This window comes from Mesoplodon bidens (assembly GCF_964165515.1).
Source record: "Mesoplodon bidens genome assembly, chromosome: 2".
Lineage (NCBI taxonomy): Eukaryota > Metazoa > Chordata > Mammalia > Artiodactyla > Ziphiidae > Mesoplodon > Mesoplodon bidens.
Window position 1 is genome coordinate 83,684,043 of NC_138177.1, and position 15,713 is coordinate 83,699,755.

Consider the following 15,713-nt stretch of genomic DNA (forward strand, 5'->3'; position numbering starts at 1 on the left):
TTTCTGTGTGCTTCACAGCTCACTATTGGTATCATCACATGGATGTTTGGGATTATAGTCAAATTTTGGGAACCTCACCCAAATTTTTGTCATCTATAAGATTTCAGACCTTTTCCAGTTTTCTGTTGTTTAGTGCCTAGTCTTAAAGGTTTTGAATTGATGTTGCTCACTGTTAACTATTTTGTTGGCAATGTCCTCATTGTAGTGGTGTATTATGAAGTACATGTTTGTCAATATGCATATTCCTGTCAAATCATAAAGAAATACAAATATTTTTTTCAAATATGTTCAGATAACTCACTCTTCCTCATTAATTGGATCATTAAATAATCCAAGAGCCTATGTATTATTTCTATTAGTAATTAATCTCTTCCTGTTAATGATTTATACCTTTGGAATAATTTTCTTTTTTTCATTACAATTCACTTTAGGTGTCAGAATAATTTCCATGGACTTCATATACAAACATATGAAAAATAATTTTATTGTGTGGTACAAAACCACAAACGTATACATTGCATCTTCATGTGTATTCCCAATAGGAAAGAACTTCATTTTGAGTAGGTGTCAATGAATACTGAATCCTTTGTTTGTAGAGAATGGACCTGAGGACTCGGGGAGGGGGAAGTGTAAGCTGGGACGAAGTGAGAGAGTGTCATGGACATATATACACTACCAAATGTAAAACAGATAGCTAGTGGGAAGGAGCCACATAGCACAGAGAGATCAGCTCGGTGCTTTGTGATCAAGTAGAGGGGTGGGATAGGCAGGGTGGGAGGGAGATACAAGAGGGAGGAGATATGGGGATATATGTATATGTATAGCTGATTCACTTTGTTATAAAGCAGAAACTAACACACCATTGTAAAGCAATTATACTCCAATAAAGAAGTTAAAAAAAATTGATTGGAAAGAATTTTCTACAGTCTTCTGGCTCCATTTCAAACCTTTATTTTCCTCCACTAAGGTCAGAGAACACATTCATATTGTGATACAACATTTAGGTCTGCCACTTTATGTGATGAGAACCAGATGAACTTCCACAGTGGGCTGTGGGAATGTTCCTGAAAGCCACTCCTACAAAAGGATAGCTAGAAATATTTATACATAAAGTGACTGGGAATCACATCAATACATCTCGTTAAACTCAAACCAATATATTTCCAACTACACTTGCCTTAGCTGGGCCCCCGAAAATGCTTGCAGCCACCCTGATGCCACCTGATAAGAGGGCAAGTCAGAGTAGAAAGAGAAGGCAGTCTGACCTATTATGACTAAAATATGTGACTTTTACAAATTTTGCCAAAACATATGCCAAGTGAATGCATTGCTAGGGTTCCTCCTAACAAATGGGGGCAACAAAGCTTGACTTTTATCAACTTCATGAGAAATCCACCTGTGGAATTTGGGGAGGGAATTTGGGGGCATTGATATTTGGAGAATGAGGAGAGGCCTGTGGAAAGCGCAATGTGCAAGGTGCAGTGTGGTTCTGCTACTTGGCTCAAATACTCTTCGTGATTCTCTAGCCTGAGGATGTCGGGTTTTCCAGCTCCGTGACATGGGTCTAGTGTGAGAATCCAATCAGAAGCTGCCCTTGACTAAATAAAGTAAGAAAAAATTGCCTTTCCCATCTTTTGTCCTTCCCCCACGCCTTTAGCTTCTGCATGATTCACTTTTCCTTTATCTTGTTCAGCCATATAGAGTCCTCTAAAAATTTCTTCTCTCCTATAAAAGTTTGTTTTTGGTAAGGATTTGGCTATCTCATTCATTCATTCATTCATTCATTTACAAACATTTTTGTTACATGTACTATGGATTGGGGACCATTTTAGTTACGAGGGACAAAGCAATGAACAAGACAAAAATATACCTGGCCTCACAAAGCTTATACTCTAGAGCCAGTGGAACAGAAAGTAAACTAACGTCCACTTCAGAGCAGCCTAGTTTTTAGTACCATATTAGTGCTCTCATGGAAATTTCCATCTGAGCCCTTTATCTCGTTGTTAAGGGACTGTCTTTATTCCTAAGTTAGCATAATTTCAAACGTCAGGGATTTCAGGGAGGTATTTTATTTTATTTTTTATTTTTTATTTTTTGCGGTACACGGGCCTCTCACTGCTGTGGCCTTTCCCGTTGCGGAGCACAGGCTCCGGACGCGCAGGCTCAGTGGCCATGGCTCACGGGCCCAGCCTCTCTGCGGCACATGGGATCCTCCCAGACCAGGGCACGAACCCGTGTCCCCTGCATCGGCAGGCGGACTCTCAACCACTGCGCCACCAGGGAAGCCCTGGGGAGGTATTTTAGATGGGGAGGGAACACTTTTCAATTCCTTAAAGCCTTCCACTTTTATTTATGCCCAAAATGGGCCTTGGCTTCCATAAATTTGATTGACCCTCCTCCAGCCCATGCCCCATCCACTAGGAACTTTATTTTTATTTTCAGAGCCTCTAGAACAGTCTCTGGTCTCTCGACCAGGGCATCTTGAAGGCCATTTTAAACTGTACAGAAGGATGTACTGCTTTATCCTCCTCAACAAGTCCTATGCTAAGGTTGAATATGGCCGTGATAGGTATCTGTTTCTAAGACTTTGGATCATTTTACCTGGTCGTATTCATACTGTCCTGAGTGGTGACAAGGCTTTAAATTCAATGGTAAATTACTTCATAAATTAATCATTTTCACTGTAGAGAAAGCCATTTTGTTATATTTCTTTTCTTTTTTTTTATTTTTTGCTTTATAACAAATTTAATCAGTTATACATATACATATGTTCCCATATCCCCTCCCTTTTGCGTCTCCCTCCCACCCTCCCTATCCCACCCCTCCAGGCGGTCACAAAGCACCAAGCTGATCTCCCTGTGCTATGTGGCTGCTTCCCACTAGCTATCTACCTTACGTTTGGTAGTGTATATATGTCCATGCCGCTCTTTCACTTTGTCACAGCTAACCCTTCCCCCTCCCCATATCCTCAAGTCCATTCTCTAGTAGGTCTGTGTCTTTATTCCTGTCTTACCCCTATGTTCTTCATGACATTTTTGTTTCTTAAATTCCATATATATGTGTCAGCATACAGTATTTGTCTTTCTCTTTCTGACTTACTTCACTCTGTATGACAGACTCTAGGTCCATCCACCTCATTACAAATAGCTCAATTTCATTTCTTTTTATGGCTGAGTAATATTCCATTGTATATATGTGCCACATCTTCTTTACCCATTCATCTGATGATGGACACTTAGGTTGTTTCCATCTCTGGGCTATTGTAAATAGGGCTGCTATGAACATTTTGGTACATGTCTCTTTTTGAATTATGGTTTTCTCAGGGTATATGCCCAGTAGTGGGATTGCTGGGTCATATGGTAGTTCTATTTGTAGTTTTTTAAGGAACCTCCATACCGTTCTCCATAGTGGCTGTACCAATTCACATTCCCACCAGCAGTGCAAGAGTGTTCCTTTTTTTCCACACCCTCTCCAGCATTTATTGTTTCTAGATTTTTTGATGATGGCCATTGTGACTGGTGTGAGATGATATCTCATTGTAGTTTTGATTTGCATTTCTCTAATGAGCAAAGATGTTGAGCATCCTTTCATGTGTTTGTTGGCAGTCTGTATATCTTCTGTGGAGAAATGTCTATTTAGGTCTTGTGCCCATTTTTGGATTGGGTTGTTTGTTTTTTTGTTACTGAGCTGCATGAGCTGCTTATAAATTTTGGAGATTAATCCTTTGTCAGTTGCTTCATTTACAAATATTTTCTCCCATTCTGAGGGTTGTCTTTTGGTCTTGTTTATGGTTTCCTTTGCTGTGCAAAAGCTTTTAAGTTTCATTAGGTCCCATGTGTTTATTTTTGTCTTTATTTCCATTTCTCTAGGAGGTGGGTCAAAAAGGATCTTGCTGTGATTTATGTCATAGAGTGTTCTGCCTATGTTTTCCTCTAAGAGTTTGATAGTGTCTGCCCTTACATTTAGGTCTTTAATCCATTTTGAGCTTATTTTTGTGTATGGTGTTAGGGAGTGATCTAATCTCATACTTTTACATGTCCCTATCCAGTTTTCCCAGCACCACTTATTGAAGAGACTGTCCTTTCTCCACTGTACATTCCTGCCTCCTTTATCAAAGATAAGGTGACCATATGTCCGTGGGTTTATCTCTGGGCTTTCTATCCTGTTCCATTGATCTATCTTTCTGTTTTTGTGCCAGTACCATACTGTCTTGATTACTGTAGCTTTGTAGTATAGTCTGAAGTCAGGGAGCCTGATTCCTCCAGCTCCATTTTTCGTTCTCAAGATTGCTTTGGCTATTCGGGCTCTTTTGTGTTTCCATACAAATTGTGAAATTTTTTGCTCTAGTTCTGTGAAAAATGCCAGTGGTAGGTTGATAGGGATTGCATTGAATCTGTAGATTGCTTTGGGTAGTAGAGTCATTTTCACAATGTTGATTCTTCCAATCCAAGAACATGGTACATCTCTCCATCTATTTGTATCATCTTTAATTTCTTTCATCAGGGTCTTATAATTTTCTGCATACAGGTCTTTTGTCTCCTTTGGTAGGTTTATTCCTAGATATTTTATTCTTTTTGTTGCAATGGTAAATGGGACTGTTTCCTTGATTTCACTTTCAGATTTTTCGTCATTAGTATATAGGAATGCCAGAGATTTCTGTGCATTAATTTTGTATCCTGCAACTTTACCAAATTCATTGATTAGCTCTAGTAGTTTTCTGGTAGCATCTTTAGGATTCTCTATGTATAGTATCATGTCATCTGCAAACAGTGACAGCTTTACTTCTTCTTTTCCGATTTGGATTCCTTTTATTTCCTTTTCTTCTCTGATTGCTGTGGCTAAAACTTCCAAAACTATGTTGAACAAGAGTGGTGAGAGTGGGCAACCTTGTCTTGTTCCTGATCTTAGTGGAAATGGTTTCAGTTTTTCACCATTGAGGATGATGCTGGCTGTGGGTTTGTCATATATGGCCTTTATTATGTTGAGGAAAGTTCCCTCTATGCCTACTTTCTGCAGGGTTTTTATCATAAATGGGTGTTGAATTTTGTCAAAATCTTTCTCTGCATCTATTGAGATGATCATATGGTTTTTCTCCTTTAATTTGTTAATATGGTGTATCACGTTGATTGATTTGCGTATATTGAAGAATCCTTGCATTCCTGGAATAAACCCCACTTGATCATGGTGTATGATCCTTTTAATGTGCTGTTGGATTCTCTTTGCTAGTATTTTGTTGAGGATTTTTGCATCTATGTTCATCAGTGATATTGGCCTGTAGTTTTCTTTCTTTGTGACATCCTTGTCTGGTTTTGGTATCAAGGTGATGGTGGCCTCGTAGAATGAGTTTGGGAGTGTTCCTCCCTCTGCTATATTTTGGAAGAGTTTGAGAAGGATAGGTGTTAGCTCTTCTCTAAATGCTTGATAGAATTCACCTGTGAAGCCACCTGGTCCTGGGCTTTTGTTTGTTGGAAGATTTTTTATCACAGTTTCAATTTCAGTGCTTGTGATTGGTCTATTCATATTTTCTATTTCTTCCTGATTCAGTCTTGGCAGGTTGTGCATTTCTCAGAATTTGTCCATTTCTTCCAGGTTGTCCATTTTATTGGCATAGAGTTGCTTGTAGTAATCTCTCATGATCTTTTGTATTTCTGCAGTGTCAGTTGTTACTTCTCCTTTTTCATTTCTAATTCTATTGATTTGAGTCTTCTCCCTTTTTTTCTTGATGAGTCTGCCTAATGGTTTATCAATTTTGTTTATCTTCTCAAAGAACCAGCTTTTCGTTTTATTGATCTTTGCTATCGTTTCCTTCATTTCTTTTTCATTTATTTCTGATCTGATTTTTATTTCTTTCCTTCTGCTAACTTTGGGGTTTTTTTGTTCTTCTTTCTCTAATTGCTTTAGGTGCAAGGTTAGGTTGTTTATTCGAGATGTTTCCTGTTTCTTAAGGTCGGATTGTATTGCTATACACTTCCCTCTTAGAACTGCTTTTGCTGCATCCCATAGGTTTTGGGTCGTCGTGTCTCCATTGTCGTTTGTTTCTAGGTATTTTTTAATTTCCCCTTTGATTTCTTCAGTGATCACTTTGTTATTAAGTAGTGTATTGTTTAGCCTCCATGTGTTTGTATTTTTTACAGCTCTTTTCCTGTAATTGATATCTAGTCTCATAGCATTGTGGTCGGAAAAGATACTTGATACAATTTCAATTTTCTTAAATTTACCAAGGCTTGATTTGTGACCCAAGATATGATCTATCCTGGAGAATGTTCCATGAGCACTTGAGAAAAATGTGTATTCTGTTGTTTTTGGAAGGAATGTCCTATAAATATCAATTAAGTCCATCTTGTTTAATGTATCATTTAAAGCTCGTGTTTCCTTATTTATTTTCATTTTGGATGATCTGTCTATTGGTGAAAGTGGGGTGTTAAAGTCCCCTACTATGATTGTGTTACTGTCGATTTCTCCTTTTATGGCTGTTAGTATTTGCCTTATGTATTGAGGTGCTCCTATGTTGGGTGCATAAATATTTACAATTGTTATATCTTCTTCTTGGATCGATCCCTTGATCATTATGTAGTGTCCTTCTTTGTCTCTTCTAGTAGTCTTTATTTTAAAGTCTATTTTGTCTGATATGAGAATTGCTACTCCAGCTTTCTTTTGGTTTCCATTTGCATGGAATATCTTTTTCCATCCCCTTACTTTCAGTCTGTATGTGTCTCTAGGTCTGAAGTGGGTCTCTTGTAGACAGCATATATATGGGTCTTGTTTTTGTATCCATTCAGCCAATCTGTGTCTTTTGGTGGGAGCATTTAGTCCATTTACATTTAAGGTAATTATTGATATGTATGTTCCTATTCCCATTTCCTTAATTGTTTTGGGTTCGTTATTGTAGGTCTTTTCCTTCTGTTGTGTTTCTTGCCTAGAGAAGTTCCTTTAGCATTTGTTGTAAAGCTGGTTTGGTGGTGCTGAACTCTCTCAGCTTTTGCTTGTCTCTAAACGTTTTAATTTCTCCATCAAATCTGAATGAGATCCTTGCTGGGTAGAGTAATCTTGGTTGCAGGTTTTTCTCCTTCATCACTTTAATTATGTCCTGCCACTCCCTTCTGGCTTGTAGGGTTTCTGCTGAGAGATCAGCTGTTATCCTGATGGGGATTCCCTTGTGTGTTATTTGTTGTTTTTGCCTTGCTGCTTTTAATATGATTTCTTTGTGTTTAATTTTTGACAGTTTGATTAATATGTGTCTTGGCGTATTACTCCTTGGATTTATTCTGTATGGGACTGTCTGTGCCTCCTGGACTTGATTAACTATTTCCTTTCCCATATTAGGGAAGTTTTCAACTATAATCTCTTCAAATATTTTCTCAGTCCCTTTCTTTTTCTCTTCTTCTTCTGGAACCCCTATAATTCGAATGTTGGTGCATTTAATGTTGTCCCAGAGGTCTCTGAGACTGTCCTCTGTTCTTTTCATTCTTTTTTCTTTATTTTGCTCTGCAGCAGTTATTTCCACTATTTTATCTTCCACCTCACTTATCCATTCTTCTGCCTCAGTTATTCTGCTATTGATCCCATCTAGAGTATTTTTCATTTCATTTATTGTGTTTTTAATCGATGCTTGATTCATCTTTAGTTCTTCTAGTTCCTTGTTAACTGTTTCTTGCATTTTGTCTATTCTATTTCCAAGATTTTGGATCTTGGAAATAGAATCTTGGATCATCTTTACCATCATTATTCTGAATTCTTTTTCAGGTAGACTGCCTATTACCTCTTCATTTGTTAGGTCTGGTGGGTTTTTATCTTGCTCCTTCTCCTGCTGTGTGTTTTTCTGTCTTCTCATTTTGCTTATGTTACTGTGTTGGGGGTCTCCTTTTTGCAGGCTGCAGGTTCGTAGTTCCCGTTGTTTTTGGTGTCTGTCCCCAGTGGCTAAGGTTGGTTTAGTGGGTTGTGTAGGCTTCCTGGTGGAGGGGACTAGTGCCTGTGTTCTGGTGGGTGAGGCTGGATCTTGTCTTTCTGGTGGGCAGGTCCATGTCTGGTGGTGTGTTTTGGGGTGTCTGCAGACTTTTTATGATTTTAGGCAGCCTCTCTGCTAATGGGTGGCGTTGTGTTCCTGTCTTGCTAGTTGTTTGGCATAGGGTGTCCAGCACTGTAGCTTGCTGGTCGTTGAGTGAAGCTGGGTGCTGGTGTTGAGATGGAGATCTCTGGAAGATTTTTGCCGTTTGATATTATGTGGAGCTGGGAGGTCTCTTGTGGACCAGTGTCCTGAAGTTGGCTCTCCCACCTCAGAGGCACAGCACTGACTCCTGGCTCCTCAATTTGGGATGATTTGTTGTCCATTCATGTATTCCACAGATGCAGGGTACATCAAGTTGATTGTGGAGCTTTAATCCGCTGCTTCTGAGGCTGCTGGGAGAGGTTTCCCTTTCTCTTCTTTGTTCTCACAGCTCCTGGGTCTCAGCTTTGGATTTGGCCCCGCCTCTGCGTGTAGGTCGCCGGAGGGCGTCTGTTCTTCGCTCAGCCAGGACAGGGTTAAAGGAGCAGCCTCTTCGGGGACTCTGGCTCACTCAGGCCGGGCGGGAGGGAGGGGCACGGAGTGCGGGGCGAGCCCGCAGCGGCAGAGGTCGGCGTGACGTTGCACCAGCCCGAGGCGCGCCGTGCGTTCTCCCAGGGAAGCCGCCCCTGTATCCTGGGATCCCGGCAGTGGCGGACTGCACAGGCTCCCGAAAGGGCGGTGTGGACAGTGACCTGCGCTCGCACACAGGCTTCTCGGCGGCGGCAGCAGCAGCCCCAGCGTCCCACGCCCGTCACTGGGCTCCGCGCTTTCAGTCGTGACTCGCGCCCGTCTGTGGAGCCCCTTCAAGCAGCGCTCTTAATCCCCTCTCCTCGCGCACCAGGAAACCAAGAGGGAAGAAAAAGTCTCTTGCCTCTTCGGCAGCTCCAGAGTTTTCCCGGACTCCCTGCCGGCTAGCTGTGGCTCATTAGCCCCCTTCCGGCTGAGTTCTCGCCGCCAGCCCCAGTCCTCTCCCTGCGCTCTGACCGAAGCCCGAGCCTCAGCTTCCAGCGCCGCCGGGGCGAGCAGACAAGCCTCTCGGGCTGGTGAGTGCTGCTCGGCACCGATCCTCTGTGCGGGAATCTCTCTGCTTTGCCCTACCCAGGTATGTGGGGAGTTTCCTGCCTTTTGGGAGGTCTGGGGTCTTCTGCCAGCGTTCAGTAGGTGTTCTGTAGGAGTTGTTCCACATGTAGCTGTATTTCTGGTGTATCCGTGGGGAGGACGGTGATCTCCGCTTCTTACTCTTCCGCCATCTTACCCGGAAGTCCTCCATTTTGTTATATTTCAATGCAGTTTCTCTTCTTTTTATCCGTTAGTCAGTATTACATTCTCTCTACGGGCAAATGCTTTGTCTTTGTCATTAGTACTGTTTGGAAGTTTCTGGTTTTTGACAACCTGTATTAGTTTAGATTTACTTATATGCAACAGAAAACTCCAGCCAGCTTATAAAGCAAGTATAGCTCATATAACTGAATTCCAGAGGTACTTGAGGCTTTGAGGTTGATGGGGTCTTTTGGCTGTGGCTGGATTTCCCTGCAATTCTCTTAGCTCTGTCCTCTTCCCCCCGTAACTTCATCCTCAGCCTGGTAGCAAAACAGCTGTAGCAGTTTGCCTCACATCCAGGAATAGTAATGTCCAGAGAGACTTCCCATGGCAGTCTCTAAAGAACAAGGATATCGGGCTTCCCTGGTGGCGCAGTGGTTGAGAGTCCGCCTGCCGATGCAGGGGACACGGGTTTGTGCCCCGGTCTGGGAAGATGCCACATGCCGCGGAGCGGCTGGGCCCGTGAGCCATGGCCGCTGAGCCTGCGCATCCGGAGCCTGTGCTCCGCAAGGGGAGAGGCCACAACAGTGAGAGGCCCACGTAACAAAAAAAAAAAAAAAAAAAAAGAACAAGGATATCTTCCCCAGAGGCTCTCAGAAAGTCTCTCCTTTTGTCTTGTTGGCTCAATCATACGATCATTTCTGAACCAACCCCTGGCAAGGGGTTGAGATTAGTCATGCCCAGGAGTAAGTGGTGGTGAGAAGCTGGGTTTTGATTAGCTTCCCCTGAGGCCCCTGGGCTTCCCCGGGAGACAGAACCTGAGTTCTAACAGGCAGGAGGAAATAGGAACAGATGCTGGGTAGGCGAAGGGCAATTTCACTCTGCTACTTTGAAAGTAATTCTAGTTGCCCCAGTTATATTTTGATTTCTGAACTTATTTCTCCAGCTTCCAGGTAATAAGACCAGGCTCATCCATGACAGATGATGACCATTAAAAAAGTTAAGATTATGTCCATTATCTTTTGTTTAAAAAAACAAGGATGTAGAAAACACACTTATGGTTACCAAAGGGGAAGGGGGTGGATAAATTAGGAGTTTGGGATTAACATATACACACTACTATATACAAAATAGATAAACAAGGACCTACTTATAGCACAGGGAACTCTACTCAATATTTTGTAATAACCTATAATGAAAACGAATCTGAAAAAGAATATATATATAATATATATACATATATATATAAAACTGAATCACTTTGCTGTACACCTAAAACTAATACAACATTGTAAATCAACTATACTTCAATAAAAATTAATTAATTAATTAAAAAACCAATGATAGATATAGTACATAACTAAAATAAATAGTTTTTTTAGCTAAAGAGTTAAATTTCAGTTTTTGAAAATAGTCCATAGGCCTTAACTGCCAAAGTTTCTATGGAAAGTTTGGAGAGATTTTACTGAGTAATCTTGCCACATAGAAAGAAACTCCCCCAATCCCACCCCAGCGTGTACATAATGAGGTCACTGGTTTCACCTGCATCTTGGCATGTCTTGCCACTGAAGGGCTAGGTCATACTCTCTGGTCCCTGCTTTCCTCCTTCAGAGGCATTTTCTTTTTGAATCAAATCTCAGCTGGATCCTAAAATTCCAAGGAGACTTGCTGTTCTCCCTCTGTTTTCTTTAAGAGGTAGGGCAGAAACGGGATATGCAGAAATCCTTAATTTTATGTAAATGGCCCACCTTTCCATCTTTCCTTGGGGTGTTATAAAAATTAGTGTTCTAAAAACATTTTTACAAAGTGCTCCCTTGAGATGCAAGGAACGTACTATCAGCCCATCAGGTTCTCTACAAAAGCTTTTAAGTGGAAGGAGGGAGGAAGGAAAAGTCATACACATGCCTCTGGCATTTTTTCAGATTTTTGGGAATTAAAAAAATATATATCATTATAGAAATTATTTTGGCTTTTCACCATGAACTAGTTCACAGACTGGCCTGCATTCACTTTTCCTATTTGGCTGGCTGTTGACTTAAATAGGACACCTCCCTGGGAAAGGTTAGTACATTAGAGTGGTGTTTGTTGAAAGTGACAAAGTGATAAACTAGGTTTGTATTTACTCTGTTATTACTAAGAATACTTTTAACATCCTTTTGAGGTGCTAATAGTCCTTCCTGAGGAGAATTATGCAAACAAACAAACCATTAATTAAATCAAGAGCAGCGGTCCCCATAGAACTACACTATGCAGATTTGCTGATCTGGATGGACTTGTTGCAGGCAGTGGCTTTTGCTGCAGAGATGCTCCCAGTGGCCAGCTCTCTGTGCATTTGTGCACTTCCAGGAAGGACTACAGGGGCCTGGTGTCCACTCAGCCCTTGGGGACCTCAGAGCTCCCTCCCTTGAGGTCTCTGGACATATTGCTCCAACTCACCTGGGAAGAGCAACTACAGATCCTAATGACTAAACACAGGGACTCAGGAAGGCAAGATAGAATTTTCCAGAGACTCTATGGATTCCTAAATTGTTAGAGTTCCTGTATGGCTTACAACTCTCTACAGAGGTGGAAGACGTTTTATTGCATTAAAACCCAAAAGCGATATATGTGGTATCTAAAAAATAAGACAAACTAGAGAATAACATAAAAGAAGCAGACTCACAGATACAAAAAAACAAACCAGTGGTTACCAGTGGTTACAAAAAAACAAACTAGTGGGGAGTGGGGAGGGGCAACATGGGGGTGGGGGAGGGAAGGTACAAACTATTGGGCATAAGATAGGCTCAAGGATGTATTGTATGACACAGGGAATATAGCCAATATTTTTTAATAACTGTAAGTGGAAAGTAACCTTTAAAAATTGTATAAAAATAAATTTAAAAGATTAATTTTTTTTAAAGCAAGAAAATGAAAAACAAAAAAACAAAAAAGACAAACCACCGAAAGCCAAAGGGATGATATGCTGTCCTATACCCGAAGTCTTGGTTGGCTGAGTGCATTTCACCTACTGACTGCTGTGGTCATAAGAGCTATCATCTATAAATACGGCGTGGCCATTGCTATTATTGGGCAATTAATGCTAATTCTGGCCCAAGATGGGCCTCACAGCACGTGTGCCAATGCTGGGCACATGCCGAGTAGAACCCTGCTCTTTCTTGGCCCCAGACGTGCTCAGTTTTATCCACGGCCCAAACTGGCCCTGGCATTCCTTGATGCATTATTGTGCTGGCAGTTTCCATCTTGCTGGCTGCCTGCTCTTCCTGTTGGGTAATTTTCAGCGGCACAGCTGCTGACAGACATTGTGTCGCACATGACATTTTTTTCTCTCTAGCTCTAGGTTTTTAATCTCCCAAGAGTAATCCCAGTTTGCCTTTTTTCTGACCAAGCTTTCAATCGTTTAGGTCATTCCTTTTCTCCCTTTCCTCCCTAGAATGTCCCTCGGTGCTGTGATTCACCCTTTCCAAAGTTCCTTTTGCAAAGTGCTCTCCTACACAAAACCTCCTGACTCCCATGTCTTGAGCTGGACCCCTATGAGGTCCTGTGCCCTTGGCTCTGCTGCATCCCTGCCACCATCCAGCCATGAGTAGATGCAAGAAGGCCCTGCCTCTTCCCAAAGAGCCTGGTAAGGAGGGTGACATGGAGCCACTCTCCGAGCCCCCAGCTGTCTTATTAGCTTGGGGAGGGCTAAGATGCCACTGCTGGAGATATACTCCTTTGGCCTGATTAAGTCATTTTTCCTGGTTAAAATAAATCTTCCTAAGAGGGGTCACTCAGTGTAAATGAGTCGTCTGGGCCTCCTCAAGAGAGGGTTCTGAAGAGGTAAAAGGTGTCGGAGGAACTTTATGGTTTAAGTTCTGGAGTGGGGCAGGATGGGAATGAGGCTGGGGGAGACGGATGGCATAGGCAGGAAGCAGATACTCCCCATCCATGAGTCTCATCTGCCTCCCCCCGTTGGTCAGGGTCAGTCCAGCCTTGGTGCATCAGCTGCCAGGATGGAGCAGGGTCTCAAGACTCAGTTCAGGGTGAGCGAGCCCTGGGCCCTGATTGACCTCAAGACACTGGGCTTCGGTAGGATTCCTGGATTCTACAAAATATCCAGTTAACCCAATAAAAGAAAGTGGGCTCTCTGGTTTGGGGGGTTGATTTTACTTCAGTTCTCTTTATTAAACTGATCGGTTGTTCTTGGAACTGACCACGTGTGTCACTGAGCAGCCTGGCTGCTTTGCTGAAGAATCACAAATGAATGACATGACCGGTTCTTCTGTTCTTGTGTAACCACAGCCTTTAAAAACCAGTCTCTCTTCAGGTACAAGCAAGGCCTCTGGGAATATGGCCTAGGAGCTAAGAATGCAGTTTCTGGGATCACAGAGGCCTGGGTCCAATTCCTGAAGCCACCCTTCAATAGCTGTGAGGGAACTCCGTGCCCTAATCTTTTCATCTGCAAATGTGGGTAATAGTTACACCTATCTTACGGGTTTCTTTAAGGACATGAAAGACTGTCACAGTGCCTGGCAAATACTAAGCGTTCAATAGACGCCAGCTGCTATTTTTGATAGTAGTATAGGGCCAGCAGACCAGTTACTTAATAACTAATATCTTGACAATCAGGAAGACTTACAGCTTCTTCCCAAAGAACCTAATTTATCCCCAGAGAGTAGTATCCAGGGAAGAAGACACATCTGCAACCTTCCTTACCCAGCTGTGTATAAGGGTAGGGACAGGAGGAAAAAGGCCCCTCTCCTCTGGATCCTGCAAACCTCCAGTGAACATGGAGAAAGCAACACCCACATCAAGTGGGGCCTTCTGGGGGAAGGAGCAAGGATTGGGGAATTTGGAGGACTCCGAACCTGACTGATTCCCAGTCCATTACCATCAGGAAAATGATTTCTGTCTACAATGCACATATAGGAATGGCCTCAGTGTGTGTACACGCACACACACCTCCACTCCAGGTTAGAACACCAGCACACTGGATGTGTTTTTTCTCGTCTTCCTTCTCATCTCCTGCATCCTTTGCAGTCCATTCGGGCATAATTATTATTGCTTTGCTGGCTCAGTTCTGCAGCTCTCTAGAGTGGAGCAGATGTCAACAGCTCCGAAAGATCCCATGCTATTACATAGCAGAACAAATGAGGATGTCAAAAAAGGCTCTTCAGTCTAACAAGAAAACAGAGGAAAGAGACAAAAAGAATAAAGCCTTCAGAGACCAGCAGACTCGCTCTGATTAGATCTTATGCTAACATGATGCCCACTCTGCGTACTAACAGTGATTTAATATGTTTAAATGATACAGGGGAAACACAGAAATACATCTCAGGGGAAAAAAGGGAGAAAAGAGAATTTCTTCCGTGCCAGGCATGATTAAGATGGTGTGGGCATCCTACAAAAATGCGACTGGAGCATGAGACCAGTGCAAGCCCAAGTATATTTACCTACAGTGCCTGACGTCGTCTCATTACACGGGGCAGTGACTGCTTTCTCCACCAGCAGGTAAGCGATAGGAGCTGCTCTGATAGATTAGCTGGCTAGGGGCTTGACAAAATGTCAGCCTCACTGCTGGCCCATTGTCTCTTCTCAATACGGGAGGTTATACTTTAAAAACATTTTATATATGGGGTCACAGGTCCAAAAATCTTAATTATCCAGGACAAAGATGAAACATACTCTAGATTTTTGGATGTCTTGGAGAGGGAAATCTCTCAGTAATCAAACAGTTGCTCCAAAGTCCCTGAATTATAGATCATATAAAGTAATTTACTGATTGAATATATCTTCAGTTCCTTGCTCTGAACCTATTTACTCATCTTCGATTTATAATTATAACCATTAATGTAATAGTTCTGTTTCACCAGACCATGGCAGAATAGAGAACATCATTGGAGCAGTCCCTCAGAGCTATCTGAGAGGCTGTCTCTTAGGCTTAAGTCCTCAGTTTTGTCCACCAAATAAAACATAATTCTTAAAAAAAAGAACATCATTTACAAAGGCTGACTTTGGGATAGGGATGAGGTAGTGAAGGGCTATTAGGTATGTATAAAGTTCTGACAGTATCAAAATGTATCTGATAAGCTGACAGTAGTAAAAGGGCACAAATACCACAATGAAGTAGAGAGAGTACAGAGTATTATATACTTTTTTGGTCTCCTTATTTGTTCTTATACCTTCCACAATGGATCTGAGGCAGCTGTCTAGGGACTTTTGTTATATAGGTAAAGAGTAGCACATACTTCAAAAATCCTTGAGGAATAATAGTTAAAAAAAATAAGGTAGCTCCCTGGAGGGGAGTGTTTATCAGTTTATTGGTGCTCATTGTTGAAATGCAAGAAATTGAAAACCCCAGGACATTCCCCTGTGCCTGAAAATGCCCAGGCTCTTCAGTCCAGATGTTAGGACTTGTCTAGAAGCCCAG